At 41.9% G+C, this 24000-nt stretch overlaps 1 pseudogene across 1 annotated transcript in view; it reads left to right on the top strand.

The window, feature by feature from the left end:
* Positions 1–19732, top strand: part of LOC311108079 (chromatin-remodeling ATPase INO80-like) — a 64674-nt pseudogene extending 44942 nt beyond the window's left edge. The window contains exon 17 of the transcript in view: positions 19634–19732. The product of the transcript in view is annotated as a chromatin-remodeling ATPase INO80-like (transcript). The remainder of the gene's footprint in view (positions 1–19633) is intronic.
* The last annotated feature ends 4268 nt before the right edge of the window (positions 19733–24000 follow it).

Below are 24000 nucleotides of genomic sequence, written 5' to 3'. Positions count from 1 at the left end.
TGACAAATTTAGAGCAAAAGGAACGGTATAATTGAGATTATTTCATTGGTAACGGGTGACAATGATTGGTAAATTATTTCATTGGTAACTATGGTCAATGGTTGGTAAATTCAGATATGCGCATTCTTTAGGGCACTGTACCACTTAAGACCTCCAGGGGGGGCCATTTTAGATGTCGGGCCGACAAATCCGTTTACACGATAGAATGGGTGGACGGTGGGTTTCTTTTTTGTAAAGAGAGCTCGGATTCATGGGGTTTATCTGATTGTAATTATGATTTGACTCTCGTCCGACGGGGCGTTTGATTGGGTCTGATTTCTCGGTGTAATGGTCATTAGTCCCGGTAGCAAAAACGGTAGGATAAATATGTTAAAATTGATAGGGCAGTGCAGGGTTTGTTACATGTTGTAGGCTGTAGTTAGCTAGAGGCTAATGCTACAAGGCTAAATGGGAGTGTGTTTCAGGCCACGTGGTACATCGTGGCTAAAGGCTGATGTTAATGCTTAAGGCTAACGGCTAATTGTGTTTTGTGCCACGGTGTACCTTAGGCTAAGCTAAAGGCTAATGCTACAGGCTAATTGTGTTGTGTGCTACATGCTAACGTATCCTTAGAGATTCCGTTGCGACGGGTGAAAGTCTCTTAAACTTGTTTATGTGTTTGTAAGTCAGGTTGTATGTTTTGTGAGCGCTGTTAAATGTTGTTTGACTATAAGGGGAAATGGGAAGTTACAGCTGGCTGTTATTCTTTCTGTTTGGGGAGAGAGAAGAGAGAATCTTTCTTCCACGGTGAAAAGGGGTTTTTGAATGGTTGTGCGCATGCGTTTAATTTTGTGACACTACACTACAGAAAGGGGAGTTTATGGCATGAGATTAGGGAACGTTTTGTTTTACGGCACCATGAGGGGATGCTGAAGTATGAGGTTAAAATGATATTTGCGCATGCGTGATTTTACGGGGCTAAAAACTACAACATGTGGTTATGTGCTAAGCTTACAAAGCACGGCATTATGGGTAAGGGTCATAGGTCCCATGGGACGCGGCAAGGGATAATAGTCACAGAATAAGAGAGATTTTGGGAAAAAAATCTCTTAGGTGTTAAAAACGGCTGTTGTTCGAACGGGAAACTATTTGGCGAGATGTGGTAAAGTTATAAATCAAATATATGTTGACGGAGTATAATTAATTAAATTAAAAGACGATTAAAATTAAATGAAATGTTTTGGAGCGATCTATGTAATAAATGATATTTGCGCATGCGTGGGATTCTGCAAAACAACACATTGGTTAAACGGCAGGGGGAGACAGAGGAACACAGACGACGGAACAAATAGGCACAGGGAGAGTTTAAGATGAAACTTGTCTTGGGACCTATTGAATTTATACATTAAATATAGGATAACGGATTATAATACATTTAATTAAATAATTAAATAACGGATTAAAATAAAAAAAAGGTTTTTGAGCGATTTATTCGTCCTGAGTTAAAGTCTTAGAGCGAATGTAAAACGGACGAATATTGAATGTGGATAACTTGGTTAATTGCATAAACTGCTGAAATCGTGTGTGTTTCTATGTTTTTGTGAAATATGAGAGGAACATGGAACGGCGAGACGAGAGAGAGAGAGAAGGGGCTGACTGTGTGCGTCACGAACAAGGTGTGACGAGGCAGACGAGAGGATCGGATCAGGCTAGTACACAAACTCATCCTAACAGAATATGTGATGTTATGACGAGTTTACATGGGCTTGGCAAATACTATTTCATTAAAAATTGCATTTTGGAAGCTCTGTATCACTGGGGTTTAATTACAGATGTGTTGGGAATCCAGGATGGATTGAGGATTCTTCTGTAAATTTATGATAATTAGAGCTATAGAGCAAGGGGGTTTATGGGGATTGTAGTATTGAAGGGTTAGAGGCTTTGTTTTTGGGATTGCTTTGAAGATGACTAACTTGCATTTATTTGCATTTGATGGGTTGTGGTAAGATAGCCAACACTAATTGATATTGGTGACATAGGAATAGGAATTGGGGTTAATTATTCAGGATGGTTAATGGATTTGTTTAGGTTATATTAAGAATTTTAGGGGGGAAGTCTATATAACTTATATAGTCTAAAATAGGATAGTTCACAATAAAGGAATATAAAGGGCTTGATATAGGGGAAAATTGATTAAAATAGTCATTTTTTAATCAAAGTAGGGTTAGAGTAGTGTTAGGAGAGACTAATGGCAGAAGTTAGTACACCTTTCTCACATATGGATTCAGCAGAAATACACCCACCTTACGAGAAGGAAGCTTTCAGTGATTATCTAGCATGGTGATTGTGGCATCAGAGATGAAGACGAATACGAGCAGAAACAACGATGAAGATGAATCCAGAAGACGGAAGAAAACCGAGATGTCTGGGAACTTAAGGAGAAGAGGATGATGATGATGAGAGGTCATGGGTGGAGGTGACTCTGTGATCAGAAGGAAGTGGCAAGAGAGGAAAGAAGAAATGGATACTAGAGATTTGATCTCTGATGAAAGTTGAAGGTACAAGAGAGGAAAGAAGAAATGGAGAAATGGAAGAAGTAACACGACTGGATGAAGACCTCAAGAATTGAAGGAAAATAATAATACAGTGAGGCTAAAGGAAAGGCCACTGGTAAGAAGATGATATTTCAAGAACAGAACTTAGAAGATAACCGTTTGAAGAATACTGATATGTCAACGACGAGAAGGAACAGGACGAAGAAAACTCTATCAAATACAACTTATAACTGGTGGTGGAGAAGAAGAAAATAAGTGTGGGTTATGAAGAATCAGAGTGAATCAAATCAACAATCACTGTTACAGCTTTAACTGAACAATATCAAAGGCAATTGTACCCGCCAAGGGGGGACCAGATGTTCCATATCGACTGTCAGTTTCTGGACAGACACAGAATTGGAGAGGGAGAAGAACAAAGAAGAAGGAGGAATATTTCAGCTACACTTTCAGCAACTTTCAGAAGACTGGTATAATTATGGACAGATTGGGTACTTTACATGTTCATGCAACAAGAACAGGAGAAAACAACAGAGGAAGATGAAGGAGAAAAAGATCACCTGTTCTAGAAGAGATGAAGGGGGGTGCATTGCTGAGAGCATCGATTAGAGAAGAAGAGAAAATAGCTAACAGTTGAAACAACTGACAATTAGAAGTGATAGTGAATAGGGGTAAACTTATCTGTGTTCAGCCTAAAGAGGTTAAACATCTCATTAATTGATAACTAATTAGGATAGGGATTTGAGGTAGTACTTACTCTTCAAGTACTAATATTAGAAGATACTGTTATTGTAGTGTTGGGAAGAGAATTGAAGCGTACAATAAAGATGTACACTAGACGACTGACTGTCTGGTAGCATATTTTAAAAAGTAGGGTTTTTGGGGAGTCATTTGCTTAAAAGATAAATATCATAGGAAGGATGATAATGTATTAGATTGCCTGTTAGACAATCTGTCTGGGAAAAAACTTAATAGGGGTGACTGTTATTTTGGGTTACATTCTTACACTAAGAGATTTGAGGTTAGGCTAAAAGGTGTTTAGTCGGTTTTGCCAAGTCTGTGTGTAATGAGTCAGAAGCAGGTGGGGAACTTTCCCAATCACATATTCTAAAATTTGGTGGTAAGAGATTTTGTCAATAAGTCAGGGGAAAAGGTTTTAAATGTTATGAGAGAAAAGATTAGATGAAAATAGGTTAGGAGAACTAGGGGTGAAAGAACTCTGAGACAGTAAGCTAAGTTTTAAAGTTAGTAGTGAGAGAGAACAGTAATGAATGACACTGTCCAGTAGGGGGATCAAGGTCATTATAGGTGTATTTTGTTATAATCAGGAGGTTTAAAGTTTAGAGGTAGAACTGAAAGGGGGAAAAAGTGACACTAGTGGGGATGGATGGAAGTACAAGGAAGGAGTTCAAAGTCTTGGGGGAAAACTAGGAGTAAATAAGGACATTAACATTTCAGTCTATTAGAACAACAGGGAGAAGCAATTTAACTCTTTCAACATTGATAGGTATTAAAGTCATAAACATATTGCATTTGATTATAAGGGAACCAATACAGCACCAATTTTAGGGGGAAAAATACTTATTAGGGTTTAAGATGGGGACGTTTCTCTCATATGGAGAGATAATTATGGAGAATAAGTATTGTTATCAGGACCAGGAGTAGAAGGAGGTATAGTTTGGAATAGGGTTAGGAGTGACTGTTCACTTATGTTGCGTAATATTATAGAGAAAGGTTAGGGAGAATATATGTGTACTTATTTAGGGCAAGCATTAGAATTTGTTTCGGTTAGGAATTATTGGTTAAAGGGCAATGTAATTCATAAAGTAACGCTTATAATGGAAGATTTGAAGTCTGTAGAAGTTTTCACAGTCATTGAGGGAGTTCAGGAGGAGTAGAACTGAATGGACAGTAGTCACTCCAACAGTAGATAATACACAGAGGATAATGGGAAATTTTGCACTAGAAGTAATTAGGGTTGATACAGCAGCTAAATCAACTACTTTAAGGGTAACTTTGGAAGGGATTAATGATACTATGGCAATAGCAAATATAGGAGTATGATACTGACAACAATTGTTCTGAAATTAAAGAGGTAGCAAGAGGGACTCAGGAGGTTATGGTACGAATGGGGTTAAAATAGAGCAGATAGAAACAATATAGATTAATCTGAAATGGAGAATAGAGATTCATCATGGAAGCTGCAGTATGGGGTCTTTTGATTTTGATGACAGAGGGGGGGGGCATCTGATCAGTGCTGCTCGTTCCTCTGTTGTGAAAATTAGAGATAGATTAACTCATTCTGTAAGGTCAGTGAGGAATCTTGAGGGTCCATGTCTGTTGGGAATTCCATCCCGGACCTGTTAGACGGTTGCGCAGCCTCTGTCAGGTGTGGATCAGTCTTGAGCTTTGTCATGACTGTGGAATTGGCAACAGTCATTGATGGATAAAATAATGTTGTTGTCAAAACAGTAGGGTTTAAGTGTTCTTGGGTGAAGGGATTACCCTATGAGCATTGGTTAGAGGGAAAGTAAAATCAGGTAATTGCAAACTCTGAAGTATTCAGGTGAAATATTGAGGGATAAAAGTTGTTTTTGCTCTAATAAAACATATGAGGTAAGGGGTATGTTTATGGGAAGATCAGTGTGATAAATTTGGATAAGCATGACCTTAAGGGTAGTAATGACAAATAATAGGTTACTTTTTATATATCAGGTAGTAAGAAGAGCAGGACTTTGATGGTTAAAAGATTAGCTTTTGACTGACAATGTGACTATGGGAATTTTAGAGGATAAGGGGAAATTATGATAGAGTATATTCTTACCCTATGGGGGATAGGATGTTGTTACAGGTCAACGTTGAAGCTTCCATATGAGGTTTTACCATTATAAGAGGGATAGCATTGGACACAGCTAAATCTAGGGTTAAAAGGGGGACATTACATTTACATTTTAGTCATTTAGCAGACACATGGCGACATGTCATAGTCTTCAAGCCTACCATTGGAGAATAAGTCTAAGGGAGAAGGGGGGACTTCTTCCATGGTATGGTGTAACATTTGGGAAGATCATATGGATAAATATTAGTTATACTTTGAGTCCAGATAGTTCAGATAATATCACTGGGGTTATAGATGCATTGTAAGGGATGCATTTGAAAGGATTTGGTTGCAAGATCAATTAGGCCAGTAGGGGCAGTGATGGGTCAGATTCTAGTTTAAGCTTTGATAACACTGTGTGATGTTTGTACTGACTTTTGAGAAAGTTATGAGATTGAGATAGGTTGGAGAAGTGGTGCCTGGAGACAACACTCAGATGCCGGTGTTGACTGTTCCGGATCTGGACGAAGACGGACGAGGGGGTCTAGATGGACTACTGAATGGATAAATATCCTTTTTGATTATTTGATCATTTTATTTTTATTGGTTCAAGGAAAACATTTTTTTAGCATGATTTTAGTATGATTTATGAATCAAGGGGGGGAATGGATAATGTGATTCATGCATCATTTATGTATCATTTTTTAAATTCTTAGGTGAAATGGAGGTTTAATTTGAAAGTGGTTGTTTTGCAAAGGATACTGTTTGGTCGTTTATTTTCTTGTCATTCCAGAAGCATGTGGGAGAACATGTGGAGATTGGAATACTCAAACAAAGACAATATGACTGGAGGAGATGAAACAAGGAGGGTGTGGCTGATTCCATCATCAACAAGTCCATTGGAAGAGGACACTACAGGAAGAGGAAGTGTAGTGGACTACATTCCAGTGTCTGCAATGAAATATAGACATATTTGATGTGTAATACATAATTGTGTCATATTCTTAGGTATTGATTTTAGTAGAATGATGTTTGATGTTATTGAATGCAGATGAGGATCGTAGATGCTTTTGTTTATTTCGATGGGGTTAGGGACAGAAGGTTTAAGCAGGGAGAGATTCCCTTTCAGGTCCTATGGGTTGACCAGCCTGAGAGTGGATATTTATGGATAGGATTTTGTTTACATGTGTATTTAATGGCATCATAGTTTCAAATGCATTTACATGAGTTATGAGGTTATCTGGAGTACCGACGGTGGTTGCCGGGGGCAGAGGGACCGTGAGAGAATTTTACTGTCTTGATTGATATGGATGGATGGCTGCTGGACAGTTTTTCGCTCTCACACTCCATAGAGATTTATTCATAATTCATAGTAATGTGTTCATACTTCATAAACAGTTGTTCATATGTCATAGTAATGTATTTACACTCCATAGAGATTTCTTCATAGGTCATAGTAATGTATTCACACTTCATAAACAGGTATTTCATAGAAAGGTATTTACACTCTAGAGGAGAATGTTTTTGGGTTTAAGTTTAAGAATATTCAATGAGATAAATGGTTAATAGTCATAATCTTATTCTGTTTGTTTTCGAGACGTTTATTTCGTCTCGAAAGGGGGGAATATCATATCTGAAGATTATGTCTTTGTTAAATGTTTTTCATGACGGAATGGAATGTTGGTTGTTCAGGCCAGAGGGGGGAGGTTTTATGATGTTATTTGAAATGTGCCGCTTGGAGGGTGACGGCCGAGGGGAGACTGGTGATTGGCCAGAAGAAGGGAGTAGCCCCTCCCTTTGCATTGTTTATAAATAGGGGGTAAACGATTAGACGGCAGAACGGCCATAGCAATCTGGGGAGCCGTTCTCCGGACATCGCGAGTCTGTATCTATGCTGTAGATTCGTGATTTTAATAAAAGCCTCTAACACGATGCAGTATGGCGAACTCTTTGTTGACAGCGATAATGGCCACCATTCATCATATACGACATAATGGCGCCCAACGTGGGGCCTGGGTTTGCGTCTCCTCCTTGTTTCAGTCAACCGCCGGCCTAACTCTCTCTGAGGGAAAAAAGGGTGAGTGTTCTTACCGCTTCGGAGTTTGTTAGATTGGATATGACTTGTGTACATTGAGGGGATGTTCCATTATCACCCGGCCTCGGTGGCGTTATTGCTGGTCAACTAGAGTCGGCTAAAATTTATCCCAGGGGAAACGGCAGATAATTGGGAGTTTTTAGAGCATGAAACGGTAGGATTTAAGTATTGAACGTGTATAATTCATTGGTAACGGGTGACAATGGGTTAGTAGAGAATAAATGTTGGGAAGATATGCGCATTCTTTAGGGCACTGTACCACTTAAGACCTCCAGGGGGGGCCATTTTAGATGTCGGGCCGACAAATCCGTTTACACGATAGAATGGGTGGACGGTGGGTTTCTTTTCTTAAAGAGAGCTCGGATTCATGGGGTTTATCTGATTGTAATTATGATTTGACTCTCGTCCGACGGGGCGTTTGATTGGGTCTGATTTCTCGGTGTAATGGTCATTAGTCCCGGTAGCAAAAACGGTAGGATAAATATGTTAAAATTGATAGGGCAGTGCAGGGTTTGTTACATGTTGTAGGCTGTAGTTAGCTAGAGGCTAATGCTACAAGGCTAAATGGGAGTGTGTTTCAGGCCACGTGGTACATCGTGGCTAAAGGCTGATGTTAATGCTTAAGGCTAACGGCTAATTGTGTTTTGTGCCACGGTGTACCTTAGGCTAAGCTAAAGGCTAATGCTACAGGCTAATTGTGTTGTGTGCTACATGCTAACGTATCCTTAGAGATTCCGTTGCGACGGGTGAAAGTCTCTTAAACTTGTTTATGTGTTTGTAAGTCAGGTTGTATGTTTTGTGAGCGCTGTTAAATGTTGTTTGACTATAAGGGGAAATGGGAAGTTACAGCTGGCTGTTATTCTTTCTGTTTGGGGAGAGAGAAGAGAGAATCTTTCTTCCACGGTGAAAAGTATTTTTGAATGGTTATGCGCATGCGTTTAATTTTGCGACACTACACTATAGAAAGGGGAGTTTATGACACGAGATTAGGACACGTTTTGGTTTACGGCACTAAATCTACGACATGCGGTCGACGAAACAAAATGGTGGCGTTAGTAAATGTATGAAGATGCGTTTAATTTTAAAATGATATTTGCGCATGCGTGGGATTCTGCAAAACAACACATGGGGGCTGTAGGGAGACGGAGAAACACACAGACAGAGAGATTTTAGCACGAGTATTCTAGTTTAAAGATTGGTTAAAGATGAAACTTGTTTTGTAGCCTATTGAATTTATAAATTAGATATATGGTAGCGGATTATAATACATTTAATTAAATAATTAAATAACGGATTAAAATAAAATAAAAAGGTTTTTGGGCGATCTATAATTAGTTCTGAGTTTAGTCTTAGAGTGAATAATGTAGAACGAATGAATATTGAATGGTTGGAAATACTCAGTGATGGCATTAACTACTAAAATGTGATTCTGTGTCTCTGTTTTTCCTGTCATATGAGTGGAGCGATACGATACGACAGGAGAGAGGAGGGGTTAACGTGTGACTGACGTGCGTCACGTGACAAGGTGTGACGAGGCAGAGTCAGACGAGAGGATCAGATCAGGCTAGTGCACAAAATCATCCTAACAAGATATGTGATGTTATGACAATTTTGCATCGGCTTGGCAAATACTATTTCATTAAAAGTTGTATTTTGGTGGCTCTGTGTATCACTGGGGTTTAATTACAGATGTGTTGGGAATCCAGGATGGATTGAGGATTCTTCTGTAAATTTATGATAATTAGAGCTATAGAGCAAGGGGGTTTATGGGGATTGTAGTATTGAAGGGTTAGAGGCTTTGTTTTTGGGATTGCTTTGAAGATGACTAACTTGCATTTACTTGCAGTTGATGGGTTGTGGTAAGATAGCTAACACTAATGGATGAGTTGGTGACATAGGATATAGGAATAAAAATTGGGTTTAATTATTCAGGATTTATTTGGAGTTGTTAGGGTTATATTAATAATTACAGGGGGGAAGTCTATATAACTTATACAGTCTAGAATAAGATAGTTCACAATAAAGGAATATAAAGGGCTTGATATAGGGGAAAATTGATTAAAATAGTCATTTTTTAATCAAAGTAGGGTTAGAGTAGTGTTAGGAGAGACTAATGGCAGATGTTAGTACACCTTTCTCACATGGATTCAGCAGAAAGACATCATCCAGCAGGGTGATTATGGCATCAGAGATGAAGACGAATACGAGCAGAAACAACGATGAAGATGAATCCAGAAGACGGAAGAAAACCGAGATGTCTGGGAACTTAAGGAGATGACGATGATGACGATGAGAGTGATTGATGAGAGGCCATGGGTGGAGGTGACTCTGTGATCAGAAGGAAGTGGCAAGAGAGGAAAGAAGGATACTGGAGACTTGATCTCGGATGAAAGTTGAACGAAGAAGAAGACAAGATATTCGAGTTCTGATGAAGAAAAGTAAGAAGATGATGGAAGAGGATATTTCAAGAACAGAACTTAGAAGATAACCTTTTGAAGAATACTGATAGGTCCACAACGAGAAGAACCGGACGAAGAAAACTCTATCAAATACAACTTATAACTGGTGGTGGAGAAGAAGAAAAGAAGTGTTGGTTATGAAGAATCAGAGTGAATCAAATCAACAATCACTGTTACAGCTTTAACTGAACAATATCAAAGGCAATTGTACCCGCCAAGGGGGGACCAGATGTTCCATATCGACTGTCAGTTTCTGGACAGACACAGAATTGGAGAAGAAGAAACAGAGGAAGATCAATGAGCAAGTGAAGATCACCTGTGCTTCAGGTGAACACTAAATATTCTAGAGTGCCGAGAATATCCGGAAGGGGTGCACTGCTGAGAGCATCGATTAGAGAAGAAGAGGAAATAGTTAACAATTGAAGTAAAAACAACCGACCATTAGAAGTGATAGTGAATAGGGGAAAACTTATCTGGGTTCAGTCTAAAGAGGTTAAACATCTCACTAATTGATAACTAATTAGGATAGGGATTTGAGGTAGTACTTACTCTTAAGGTACTAATATTAGAAGAAACTGTTATGGCAGTGTTGGGAAGAGATGCATTGTTTAAATTGAATTGTACAATAAGATGCACACTAGACGACTGACTGTCTGGTAGAATATTTTATGAAGTAGGGTTTTTGGGGAGTCATTTGCTTAAAAGATAAATATCATAGGAAGGATGATAATGTATTAGATTGCCTGTTAGACAATCTGTCTGGGAAAAGTTAATAGGGGTGACTGTTATTTTGGGTTACATTCTTACACTAAGAGATTTGAGGTTAGGCTAAAAGGTGTTTAGTCGGTTTTGCCAAGTCTGTGTGTAATGAGTCAGAAGCAGGTGGGGAACTTTCCCAATCACATATTCTAAAATTTGGTGGTAAGAGATTTTGTCAATAAGTCAGGGGAAAAGGTTTTAAATGTTATGAGAGAAAAGATTAGATTAAAATAGGTTAGGAGGACTAGGGGTGAAGGAACTCTGAGACAGTAAGTTAAGTTTTAAAGCTAGTAGTAAGAGAGAGAACAATGGTGAATGACACTGTCCAGTAGGGAGATCAAGGTCATTATAGGTGTATTTTGTTATAATCAGGAGGTTTAAAGTTTAGAGGTAGAACTGAAAGGGGGAAAAAGTGACACTAGGGGTGATGGATGGAAGTACAAGGAAAGAGTTCAGAGCTTAGGGGAAAACTAGGGATGAGGTAGTAAAAATAAGGACATTAACACTTCCGTCTATTAGAACAACAGGGAGAAGTAATTTAACTCTTTCAACATTGATAGGTATTAAAGCCATAAATATATCGCATTTGATTATAAGGGAACCAATACAGCACCAATTTGAGGGGAAAACACTTATTAGGGTTTAGGCTGGGGATGTTTCTCTCATGTGGAGAGATAATTATGGAGAATAAGTATTGTTATCAGGACCAGGAGTAAAAGGAGGTATAGTTTAGAAGAGGGTTAGGAGTGACTGTTCACTGATGTTGCGTAATGTTACAGAGAAAGGTCAGGGAGAATATATGTGTACTTATTTAGGGGAAGCATTAGAATTTGTTCCGGTTAGGAATTATGGGTTAAAGGGCTATGTAATTCATAAAGTAACGCTTATAATGGAAGATTTGAAGTCTGTAGAAGTTTCCACAGTCACAGAGGGAGTTAAGGATAAGTTTATTACAGTAGTCACTCAAACAGGGAATAATCGAATAGGATGTTGGTAGTTTCCCACTAGAGGGAATTAAGGGTTTTAATTCATCAACTAAATCAACAACGTTAATGGTAACTTTGGAAGGGATTAATGATACGATGGTAATAGCAAATGTAGGAAGGATGACAACAACTTTTCTGAAATTAAAGGAGGCAGCAAGAGAGACTCAGGAGGTTATGGTACGAATGGGGTTAAAATAGAGCAGATAGAAACAATATAGATTAATCTGAAATGGAGAATAGAGATTCATCATGGAAGCTGCAGTATGGGGTCTTTTGATTTTGATGACGGAGGGGGGGGGCATCTGATCAGTGCTGCTCGTTCCTCTGTTGTGGAAATTAGAGATAGATTAACTCATTCTGTAAGGTCAGTGAGGAATCTTGAGGGTCCATGTCTGTTGAGAATTCCATCCCGAACCTGTTAGACGGTTGCGCAGCCTCTGTCAGGTGTGGATCAGTCTTGAGCTTTGTCATGACTGTGGAATTGGCAACAGTCATTGACGGATAAAATAATGTTGTTGTCAGAACAGTAGGGTTTAAGTGTTCTTGGGTAAATGAATTATCCTATTGGGAATTGTTAGATGGAAAGTAAAGTCAGGTAACAGTGGAAACCTGAAGTATTCAGGTGAAATATTGAGGGATAAAAGTTGTTTTTGCTCTAATAAAACATATGAGGTAAGGGGTATGTTTATGGGAAGATCAGGGTGATGTTGTATGATAAATTTGGATAAGCATGACCTTAAGGGTAGTAATGACAAATAATAGGTTACTTTTTATATATCAGGTAGTAAGAAGAGCAGGACTTTGATGGTTAAAAGATTAGCTTTTGATTGACAATGTGACTATGGGAATTTTAGAGGATAAGGGGAAATTATGATAGAGTATATTCTTACCCTATGGGGATAGGATGTTGTTACAGGTCAACGTTGAAGCTTCCATATGAGGTTTTACCATTATAAGAGGGATAGCATTGGACACAGCTAAATCTAGGGTTAAAAGGGTGACATTACATTTACATTTTAGTCATTTAGCAGACACATGGCGACATGTCATAGTCTTCAAGCCTATCATTGAAGAATAAGTTTAAGGGAGAAGGGGGGACTTCATTCATGGTATTGTGTAACATTTGGGAAGATAATATTGATAAATATTAGTGTATTACTGTGAGTCCAGATAGTTCAGATAATATCACTGGGGTTATAGATGCATTGTAAGGGATGCATTTGAAAGGATTTGGTTGCAAGATCAATTAGGCCAGTAGGGGCAGTGATGGGTCAGATTCTAGTTTAAGCTTTGATAACACTGTGTGATGTTTGTACTGACTTTTGAGAAAGTTATGAGATTGAGATAGGTTGGAGAAGTGGTGCCTGGAGACAACACTCAGATGCCGGTGTGGACTGTTCCTGATCTGGATAAAGATGGACAAGTGGAACTGAGGGATAAATATCATTTTGGATTATTTTATGATTTTTCAAATTGGTTTTTCAATATTAGTATGATTTTTAGTGTGATTTATGAATCAAAGGGGGGAATGGATAATGTGATTCATGCATCATTTATGTATCATTTTTTAAATTCTTAGGTGAAATGGAGGTTTAATTTGAAAGTGGTTGTTTTGCAAAGGATACTGTTTGGTCGTTTATTTTCTTGTCATTCCAGAAGCATGTGGGAGAACATGTGGAGAGTGGAATACTCAAACAAAGACAATATGACTGGAGGAGATGAAACAAGGAGGGTGTGGCTGATTCCATCATCAACAAGTCCATTGGAAGAGGACACTACAGGAAGAGGAAGTGTAGTGGACTACATTCCAGTGTCTGCAATGAAATATAGACATATTTGATGTGTAATACATAATTGTGTCATATTCTTAGGTATTGATTTTAGTAGAATGATGTTTGATGTTATTGAATGCAGATGAGGATCGTAGATGCTTTTGTTTATTTCGATGGGGTTAGGGACAGAAGGTTTAAGCAGGGAGAGATTCCCTTTCAGGTCCTATGGGTTGACCAGCCTGAGAGTGGATATTTATGGATAGGATTTTGTTTACATGGGTATTTAATTACATCATAGTTTCAAATGCATTTACATGAGTTATGAGGTTATCTGGAGTACCGACGGTGGTTGCCTGGGGCAGAGGGACGGTGAGAGAATTTTACTGTCTTGATTGATATGGATGGATGGCTGCTGGACAGTTTTTCGCTCTCACACTCCATAGAGATTTATTCATAATTCATAGTAATGTGTTCATACTTCATAAACAGTTGTTCATATGTCATAGTAATGTATTTACACTCCATAGAGATTTATTCATAATTCATAGTAATGTGTTCATACTTCATAAACAGTTGTTCATATGTCATAGTAATGTATTTACACTCCATAGAGATTTCTTCATAGGTCATAGTAATGTATTCACACTTCATAAACAGGTATTTCATAGAAAGGTATTTACACTCTAGAGGAGAATGTTTTTGGGGTTAAGGTTAAGAATATTCAATGAGATAAATGGTTAATAGTCATAATCTTATTCTGTTTGTTTTCGAGACGTTTATTTCGTCTCGAAAGGGGGGAATATCGTATCTGAAGATTATGCCTTTGTTAAATGTTTTTCATGACGAAATGGAATGTTGGTTGTTCAGGCCAAAGGGGGGATGGTTTATGATGTTATTTGAAATGTGCCGCTTGGAGGGTGACGCCCGAGGGGAGACTGGTGATTGGCCAGAAGAGGGAGTAGCCCCTCCCTTTGCATTGTTTATAAATAGGGGGTAAACGATTAGACGGCAGAACGACCATATCAATCTGGGGAGTCGTTCTCCGGACATCGCGAGTCTGTATCTATGCTGTAGATTCGTGATTTTAATAAAAGCCTCTAACACGATGCAGTATGGCGAACTCTTTGTTGACAGCGATAATGGCCACCATTCATCATATACGACACTCTCATGCATGCTTCAGTGTTGCTTGCCTCGAAGCGAGCATAGAAGTGGTTTAGCTCGTCTGGTAGGCTTGTGTCACTGGGCAGCTCGCGGCTGTGCTTCCCTTTGTAGTCTGTAATAGTTTTCAAGCCCTGCCACATCCGACGAGCGTCAGAGCCAGTGTATCATGATTCAATCTTAGACCTGTATTGACTCTTTGCCTGTTTGATGGTTCGTCGGAGGTCATAGCGGGATTTCTTATAAGCGTCCGGGTTAGAGTCCCGTTCCTTGAAAGCGGCAGCTCTACCCTTTAGCTCAGTGCGGATGTTTCCTGTAATCCATGGCTTCTGGTTGGGGTATGTACGTACGGTCACTGTGGGGACGACATCATCGATGCACTTATTGATGAAGCCAGTGACTGATGTGGTGTACTCCTCAATGCTGTCTGAAGAATCCCGGAACATGTTCCAGTCTGTGCTAGCAAAACAGTCCTGTAGCTTAGCATCTGCGTCATCTGACCACTTTTTTATTAACCGAATCACTGGTGCTTCCTGCTTCAGTTTTTGCTTATAAGCAGGAATCAGGAGGATAGAGTTATGGTCAGATTTGCCAAATGGAGGGCGAGGGAGAGCTTTGTATGCGTCTCTGTGTGTGGAGTAAAGGTGGTCTAGAGTTTTTTTCCCTCTGGTTGCACATTTAACATGCTGGTAGAAATTAGGTAGAACGGATTTAAGTTTCCCTGCATTAAAGTCCCCGGCCACTAGGAGCGCTGCATCTGGATGAGCGTTTTCCTGTTGATTAATGGCCTTGTACAACTCATTCAGAGCAATCTTAATGCCAGCATTGGTTTGTGGTGGTAAATAGACAGCTATGAAAAATATAGATGAAAACTCTCTTGGTAAATAGTGTGGTCTACAGCTTATCATAAGATACTCTACCTCAGGCGAGCAAAACCTCGAGACTTCCTTAGTATTTGATTTTGTGCACCAGCTGTTGTTTACAAATATACACAGACCGCCGCCCCTTGTCTTACCAGAGTCAGACGTTCTGTCCTGCCGATGTAGCGTATAGCCTGCTAGCTGAATGTTATCATTGTTGTCGTTCAGCCACGACTCCGTGAAACATAAGATATTACAGTTTTTAATGTCCCGTTGGTAGGATAACCGTAATCTTAACTCGTCCATTTTATTCTCAAAAGATTGAACGTTGGCTAGTAGGATTGATGGGAGAGGCAGTTTACTCGCTCGCCGTCGGATCCTTACAAGGCACCTGGATCTGCGTCCGCGATATCTCCGTCTCTTCCTCACGCGAATGACGGGGATCTGGGCCTTGTCGGGTGTCTGTAGGATATCCTTCGCGACCGCCTCGTTGAAGAAAAAATCTTCGTCCAATGCGAGGTGAGTAATCGCTGTCCTGATATCCAGAAGCTCTTTTTGGTTATAAGAGACGATGGCAGAAACATTATGTACAAAATAAATTACAAATAACGTGGAAAAACACACATAATAGTACAATTGGTTAGAGGGCTGTAAAACGGCAGCCATCTTCCCGGCGCTGTCTTCACCAGGACCAGATGTGTTGTATGGGACCAGAGCCAGACACAGGATACGTCCCAAATGACACCTTATTCCCCAGTGCACTACTATAGGCGCTGGTCAAAAGTAGTGCCCTATATAGGGAATAGGATGCTATTTGGGACACAACCACATAGGGCTGGCACAGTTACCGTATAACAGACAGTTATGGACGAAGACCGTCATGAAAATAGAATAACCGTCATAACCATTTCAATGTTTTTGATTTTTTCAATTGTTTTACAGCTGTCTGAAGACGGGACCGCCGGGCGTTTGTGCGGTTGAGTCCGTTTCTGTGGAAACATGGACTTAACAACGTGATGAAAATGTGTTGCTCCTTGCTGAAACATGCAAGGTTTTGTAGTAAACAGTCTACATTCCATGGTAATTATGATTTTTTGTTTGTTTATTTGCTATTCGAACGGTTATTACAGTGACCACTGTCATTTGGCTGGCCAATAACCATCATCCAGAATTCCATGACCGTCACGACCCTACAACCATAGTCAGCGCTGAGACTGGAGGACTGGAGCTGTGGGTGGCACAGTGGGAGGGTGGTGGGCTTGGAAAGGGATATGAGGAGGAGGAAGGGACTATAGTGTGTGAGAGTTGGTAAGTGGTCTTGGAGAGAGTTTGAGGTCTGGAATTAGGTGGAGGTGACCGTGAATCATAGGGGGGGGGGGGGGCTGTGGAATGTAGCCTTGTGCCAGGGGGGTAATGTTGAACAGACCAAGTGTTGGAGTGAGAGTAGATGGAGATCAACATATCACCTCATCACCAGACTATGTATAGACTAGACTTTATAAGCTAAAGAGTAATGGCGCAAAGGGGACCCCCATTGTACTCACACTGTTCTCCTGACACCTGTGCTACATAGAGGACATAAGAGAACCCCCAAATAGGTCAAAAAAATATTTTTTTGGGGGGACCAATATGTTGTAAAACGAGCATATATAATGTGATTAAATCAGTGTCACCTCATCGCACTGTCTGACCCTGTCTGACCCCTGACCTACATAGAGGACCATAAAGGAACAATATGTTGGGGGTTCCCAATGTCATGCAACACTTGAGGAACGTCAGTTGTACAGTCGTGGTCAAAAGTTTTGAGAATGACACAAGTATTGGTCTTCACAAAGTTCGCTGCTTCAGCGTTTTTAGATATTTTTGTCAGATGTTACTATGGTATACTGAAGTATAATTACAAGCATTCCATAAGTGTCAAAGGCTTTTATTGGCAATTACATTACGTTTATGCAAAGAGTCAATATTTGCAGTGTTGACCCTTCTTTTTCAAGACCTCTGCAATCTTCCCTGGCATGCTGTCAATTAACTTCTGGGCCACATCCTGACTGATGGCAGCCCATTCTTGCATAATCAATGCTTGGAGTTTGTCAGAATTTGTGGGTTTTTGTTTGTCCACCCGCCTCTTGAGGATTGACCACAAGTTCTCAATGGGATTAAGGTCTGGGGAGTTTCCTGGCCATGGACCCAAAATTCCCTGAGCCACTTAGTTATCACTTTTGCCTTGTGGCAAGGTGCTCCATCATGCTGGAAAAGGCATTGTTCGTCACCAAACTGTTCTTGGATGGTTGGGAGAAGTTGCTCTCAGAGGATGTGTTGGTACCATTCTTTATTCATGGCTGTGTTCTTAGGCAAAATTGTGAGTGAGCCCTCTCCCTTGGCTGAGAAGCAACCCCACACATGAATGGTCTCAGGATGCTTTACTGTTGGCATGACACAGGACTGATGGTAGCGCTCACCTTGTCTTCTCCGGACAAGCTTTTTTCCGGATGCCCCAAACAATCGGAAAGGGGATTCATCAAAGAAAATGACTTTACCCCAGTCCTCAGCAGTCCAATCCCTGTACCTTTTGCAGAATATCAGTCTGTCCCTGATGTTTTTCCTGGAGAAAAGTGGCTTCCTCACTGCCCTTCTTGACACCAGGCCATCCTCCAAAAGTCTTCGCCTCACTGTGCGTGCAGATGCACTCACACCTGCCTGCTGCCATTCCTGAGCAAGCTCTGCACTGTTGGTGCCCCGATCCCGCAGCTGAATCAACTTTAGGAGACGTCCTGGCGCTTGCTGGACTTTCCTGGGCGCCCTGAAGCCTTCTTCACAACAATTGAACCTCTCTCCTTGAAGTTCTTGATGATCCGATAAATGTTTGATTTAGCTGCAATCTTACTAGCAGCAATATCCTTGCCTGTGAAGCCCTTTTTGTGCAAAGCAATGATGACGGCACGTGTTTCCTTGCAGGTTACCATGGTTAACAGAGGAAGAACAATGATTTCAAGCACCACCCTCCTTTTAAAGCTTCCAGTCTGTTATTCTAACTCAATCAGCATGACAGAGTGATCTCCAGCCTTGTCCTCGTCAACACTCTCACCTGTGTTAACGAGAGAATCACTGACATGATGTCAGCTGGTCCTTTTCTGGCAGGGCTGAAATGCAGTGGAAATGTTTTTTGGGGGATTAAGTTCATTTTCATGGCAAAGAGGGACTTTGCAATTCATCTGATCACTCTTCATAACATTCTGGAGTATATGCAAATTGCCATCATAAAAACTGAGACAGCAGACTTTGTGAAAATTCATATTTCTGTCATTCTCAACTTTTGACCACGACTGTATATAAGCTGAAGAGTAAAGGCCCTAAGATGGTTCCCTGGGGGACCCCCATTTTACAGTTGCTAGAAGATGAGGCTTTCTGGTTGATTCTAACTCACTAGTAAAATTATGCCTAGCATTTGACATGCGACTAAATCAGTGTTCTGTGAACTGTCAGTGCAGTCAGTGCTGTTCCAAGGTCCCGAGGTTGAGAAATACTGGAATAAAGCTGTTTCTCAACAACTGTCAGCACCAGGGGCTGCTATGCTGGGGTTACCCCCTGTGTGGAGTCTGCGGACCATTAAAAGGAAAGTGATCACTTGGAAACCGATTCTTCTGGTGTCTCTTGCCAGGTCCCAGACTCAAGCTGCGACCCAAAAGGACTTAACTGCCCTATTGTCTCTCTTCATTCCAATTGTTCCTAGATATTCTGTGTTGTGGCCCACTTCAAGCTTTCTGAGTTGTCCTGAGACTCAACAAGAACCAGGAAATGCTGGTAACATTTGGGAAACCCTTTCTCTCCTTCCCTCATCCCTCTCTCTCTCTCTGTCTCTCTCTGTCTCTCTCTCTCTCTCTCTCTCTCTCTCTCTGTCTCTCTCTCTCTCCTGCCCTCATCCCTCATCTTGCTCTCTCTCTCTCTCTCTCTCTCTCTCTCTCTCTCTCTCTCTCTCTCTCTCTCTCTGTCTCTGTCTCTGTCTCTCTCTGTCTCTCTCTCTCTCTCTCTCTCTGTCTCTCTCTCTCTCTGTCTCTCTCTCTCTCTCCTGCCCTCATCTCTCTCTCTCTCTCTCTCTCTCTCTGTCTCTCTCTCTCTCTCCTGCCCTCATCTCTCTCTCTCTCTCTCTCTCTCTCTCTCTCTCTCTCTCTCTCTCTCTCTCCCTCCCTCCCAGGAGTACATGGTTTATCGCAAACACACCTAAATGCGTCTGGATGGCTCCTCCAAGATCTCAGAACGCAGAGACATGGTGGCAGACTTCCAGAGCTGGTGAGTAGACCGACAGGCAGCCAGGAGAGTGTGTGTGTCTGTATCTTGTGTGTTCTGGTTAGCATTAGTCCTGCTCTCTGTGGGCCTATGGTATTCTGCCTCTGGTTGTGGTGAACGTGTGGTATATTGAAGTTTTATTAGTCACATGTACAGGATACACATTCGTCCAATGAAATGCTTACAGGTTCCTTCTGGACAATGCAACAACAATAATAAATAATACAATGTAAGAATAGGAACATAAAGTCAATGTCTCAGTAGAACAGAATAAACATGTTAGCATCAGTAGAATACAGGAAGGAACAATTTATAGTCCAATATTTACACATGTATCAGGGAAGGGGGCATGAGGGGGAGGGGGCAGTGTTTACATTTTGCGGTATTGGCAATAGTATATAACAGTCTGGTAGCAGCAAGTGTGTGTGTGTGTGAGTGAGTGCATGTGTGCTAAGGTTTGGAGAATCAGAGCAGGTGATCAGTCCAGTTCAAGTGTTCAGCAGTCTGATGGCTTGTTCAGTAGATAGTCTCTGAGCCTGTTGGTATCAGACCTCATGCTTTGATACAGTCTGCCCGACGGTAAGGGAGTGAACAGCTCGTGGCTGGAGGGTGTGTGGGGGTCCTTGATGGGACTTCCTCAGGGCACCGTTTAGAGTAGATGTCCTGGATGGGTGGGAACACGGCCCCAGTGATGTCCTGGGGCCTTGCGGTCATGGATACCCGTACCAGGCTGTGAAACGTCTCTCTGGATGTAAAATCTGCTGACCAGCATGTTAGTAATGTGTTTCTCTGCCAGCTCTCAATTCAATTTCAATTTCAATTTAAGGGCTTTATTGGCATGGGAAACGTATGTTAACATTGCCAAAGCAAGTGAAATAGATAATAAACAAAAGTGAGATAAACAATAAATATTAACAGTAAACATTACACTCAGAAGTTTCAAAAGAATAAAGACATTTCAAATGTAATTATGTCTATATACAGTGTTGTAACAATGTGCAAATAGTTAAAGTACAAATGGGAAAATAAATCAACATAAATATGGGTTGTATTTACAATGGTGTTGCCCTTTTCTTGTGGCAACAGGTCACAAATCTTGCAGCTGTGATGGCACACTGTGGTTTTTCACCCAGTAGATAAGGGAGTTTATCAAAATTGGGTTTGTTTTCGATTTCTTTGTGGATCTGTCACGATCGTCTACCAATGAGGAGGAGGACCAAGGCGCAGCGTTGAATGTGAACATATTATATTAGAATGATCACCCGATCAAAACAACAAAACAACGACGTGACAGTCAATGGTCAATACACAACCAAACACGAACAAAATCCCACAAACCCGAATGAAAAACAGACAGTTTAAATATGGCTCCCAATCAGAGACAACCAACGAACAGCTGACACTCGTTGCCTCTGATTGGGAGTCACTAAGGCAAACACAGAAAACAACAAACCAGAACCCCCAACATAGAAACACACCACATAGAACAAACACACCCTGGCTCAACAACTAGAGTCCCATTGCCAGGGTGTGACAGTACCCCCCCCTAAAGGCGCGGACTGCGACCGCGCCTCAAAAAGAGCAAAACAGGGGAGGGCTGGGTGGGCATACCTCCTCGGCGGCGGTTCTGGCTCCGGGCTTGACCCCCACTCCTTCTCTAACCCCCCAAAGTACCCCTGGTCCGGTCTGGCCCTGCTGGCCGGAGCTGGACTGAACACTGGTGGAGCGGATTGCTCTAGCTCCGACGTGAAGCCTCTGACCGGTGCCGGACCAGCCACCGGTGGAACAGGCACGGGCCGTGCCGGACTGACGACGCACACCACTGGCTTGGTGTGGGGAGCAGGAGCGGGCCGAGCCGGGCTGTCGAAGCACACCCCTGACTTGGTGCGGGGAACAGGCACGGGCCGTGCCGGACTGACGACGCACACCATTGGCTTGGTGTGGGGAGCAGGAGCGGGCCGAGCCGGGCCGTCGAAGCGCACCCCTGACTTGGTGCGGGGAACAGGCCGGACCGTACTGGGAACACACACCACTGGCCCTACGTGGGGATCAGGAACAGGCCGGACCGGACTGGCAACACACGCCAGTACCTCTCGCCGTGCCTCTACAACCTCCCTCCCCCTGGTGACCAGTGACTCCCGTAACCTGGCGTCCTCCTCTGCCAATCCGCTGGGCCGCTCTGCCGCGGTCTCCTGCTGGCCCGTCGTCCACGGCGTTAGCCCCCCCCTAAAAATGTTCTGGGCGTCTCCCCTACCCATGGACCAGGTCTCCATGTCCCTCGCCAGCCTTTCGCCCTTCTGCCACAAGGTCAAGCCCTTCTCTTCCTCACTCGGCTTGACCCAGTCGAGGAGGCGAAGGAGATCTGTTAGGGATCTCCCTGGCGATGGCTCCTGGACACGCTGCTTGGTCACATCTTGGTGGGATTTTCTGTCACGATCGTCTACCAATGAGGAGGACCAAGGCGCAGCGTTGAATGTGAACATATTATTTATTAGAATGATCACCCGATCAAAACAACAAAACAACGACGTGACAGTCAATGGTCAATACACAACCAAACACGAACAAAATCCCACAAACCCGAATGAAAAACAGACAGTTTAAATATGGCTCCCAATCAGAGACAACCAACGAACAGCTGACACTCGTTGCCTCTGATTGGGAGTCACTAAGGCAAACACAGAAAACAACAAACCAGAACCCCCAACATAGAAACACACCACATAGAACAAACACACCCTGGATCAACAACTAGAGTCCCATTGCCAGGGTGTGACAGGATCTGTGTAATCTGAGGGAAATATGTGTCTCTAATATGGTCATACATTTGGCAGGAGGTTAGGAAGTGCAGCTCAGTTTCCACCTCATTTTGTGGGCAGTGTGCACATAGCCTGTCTTCTCTTGAGAGCCAGGTCTGCCTACGGCGGCCTTTCTCAATAGCAAGGCTATGCTCACTGAGTCTGTACATAACTGTCAAAGCTTTCCTTAAGTTTGGGTCAGTCACAGTGTTCAGGTATTCTGCCACTGTGTACTCTCTGTTTAGGGCCAAATAGCATTCTAGTTTGCTCTGTTTTTTTGTTAATTCTTTCCAATATGTCAAGTAATTATCTTTTTGTTTTCTCATGATTTGGTTGGGTCTAATTGTGTTGTTGTTGTTGTCCCTGGGGCTCTGTGGGGTCTGTTTGTATTTGTGAACAGAGCCCCAGGACCAGCTTACTTAGGGGACTCTTCTCCAAGTTCATCTCTCTGTAGGTGATGGCTTTGTTATGAAAGGTTTGGGAATCGCTTCCTTTTAAGTGGTTATAGAATTTAATGGCTCTTTTCTGGATTTGGATAATTAGCGGGTATCGGCCTAATTCTGCTCTGTATGCATTATTTGGTGTTTTATGTTGTACACAGAGGATATTTTTGCAGAATTCTGTATGCAGAGTCTCAATTTGGTGTTTGTCCCATTTTGTGAATTATTGGTTGGTGAGCGGACCCCAGACCTCACAACCATAAAGGAAAATGGGTTCTATAACTGATTCAAGAATTTTTAGCCAGATCCAAATTGGTATGTCAAATTTTATGTTCCTTTTGATAGCATAGAAGGCCCTTCTTGCCTTGTCTCTCAGATCGTTCACAGCTTTGTGGAAGTTACTTGTGGCGCTGATGTTTAGGCCGAGGTATGTATCATTTTTTTTGTGTGCTCTAGGGCAACGGTGTCTAGATGGAATTTGTATTTGTGGTTCTGGCAACTGGACCTTTTTTGGAACACCATTATTTTTGTCTTACTGAGATTTACTGTCAGGGCCCAGGTCTGACAGAATCTGTGCAGAATAGATAGGTGCTGCTGTAGGCCCTCCTTGGTTGGTGACAGAAGCACCAGATCATCAGCAAACAGTAGACATTTGACTTCAGATTCTAGTAGGGTGAGGCCGGGTGCTGCAGACTGTTCTCATCACCCTCTTTTCTCTCTCATCACACTCTCTCTTTCTCTCTCATCACCCTCTCTCTTTCTCTGTCATCACCCTTCTCTTTCTCTGTCATCACCCTCTCTCTTTCTCTGTCATCACCCTCTCTCTTTCTCTCACCACCCTCTCTCTTTGTCTCTCACCACCCTCTTTCTTTGTCTCTCACCCCCTCTCTCTTTGTCTCTCACCACCCTCTCTCTTTGTCTCATCACCCTCTCTCTTTCTCTCTCACCACCCTCTCTCTTTCTCTCTCATCACCCTCTCTCTTTGTCTCTCATCACCCTCTCTCTTCTCTCTCTCACCACCTTCTCTCTCACCACCC

This window comes from Coregonus lavaretus (genome assembly GCF_964263955.1).
Source record: "Coregonus lavaretus genome assembly, chromosome: 33".
Classification (NCBI taxonomy): domain Eukaryota; kingdom Metazoa; phylum Chordata; class Actinopteri; order Salmoniformes; family Salmonidae; genus Coregonus; species Coregonus lavaretus.
The sequence above is the reverse complement of the archived record's forward strand: the minus strand, read 5'-3'. Positions and strand labels throughout refer to the sequence as shown.